The sequence below is a fragment of the Penaeus monodon genome, chromosome 33 (genome assembly GCF_015228065.2).
Source record: "Penaeus monodon isolate SGIC_2016 chromosome 33, NSTDA_Pmon_1, whole genome shotgun sequence".
NCBI classification, from domain to species: domain Eukaryota; kingdom Metazoa; phylum Arthropoda; class Malacostraca; order Decapoda; family Penaeidae; genus Penaeus; species Penaeus monodon.
Window position 1 is genome coordinate 31,827,571 of NC_051418.1, and position 564 is coordinate 31,828,134.

Consider the following 564-nt stretch of genomic DNA (forward strand, 5'->3'; position numbering starts at 1 on the left):
TAATACTGAGTTAGTCTCGTCACCAGGTTGTAAAAACAAAAGAATAAACTGGATCGGTTTCAGAGTTTGTCTCTATTATAAACGGTCTTCTCCGCTTCATCTAACACGATAGACAATATTCCCTGCAGATAGAAGTCGCAGTAAGATATACCCAGCATTTAAATATAAGAACCCATCGGTTAAGTATGTCGCTTATATTCATTAGAATTAACGCTTCACTTTTATTTTTATTCGCCAGATATTTCACTTAGTACCACATGAAAGCATATATTTGTGTACGTTCGATTGTCTACACGCCTGGCATGTCATATTTGCATACGAGTATACGTTACGTGAACAAGAGTCAAATATAGATCTTTGTCGTGGCGAGGACAAAGAGATACAATTCTTTTCGCTGTTTTATTAAAGTGTTATGATCACAAAAGGTCAAATTCAATCGTATATTTTCTCAGGTCAGTATCAGAATTAGAATAATAAAAATACTGTTTGTTTTATAGATGAACTAACGCTTGATTTTTTCTTGCGAGTCATTCTTTAGTCTTTTATTTCGCGTGATATTCCTCC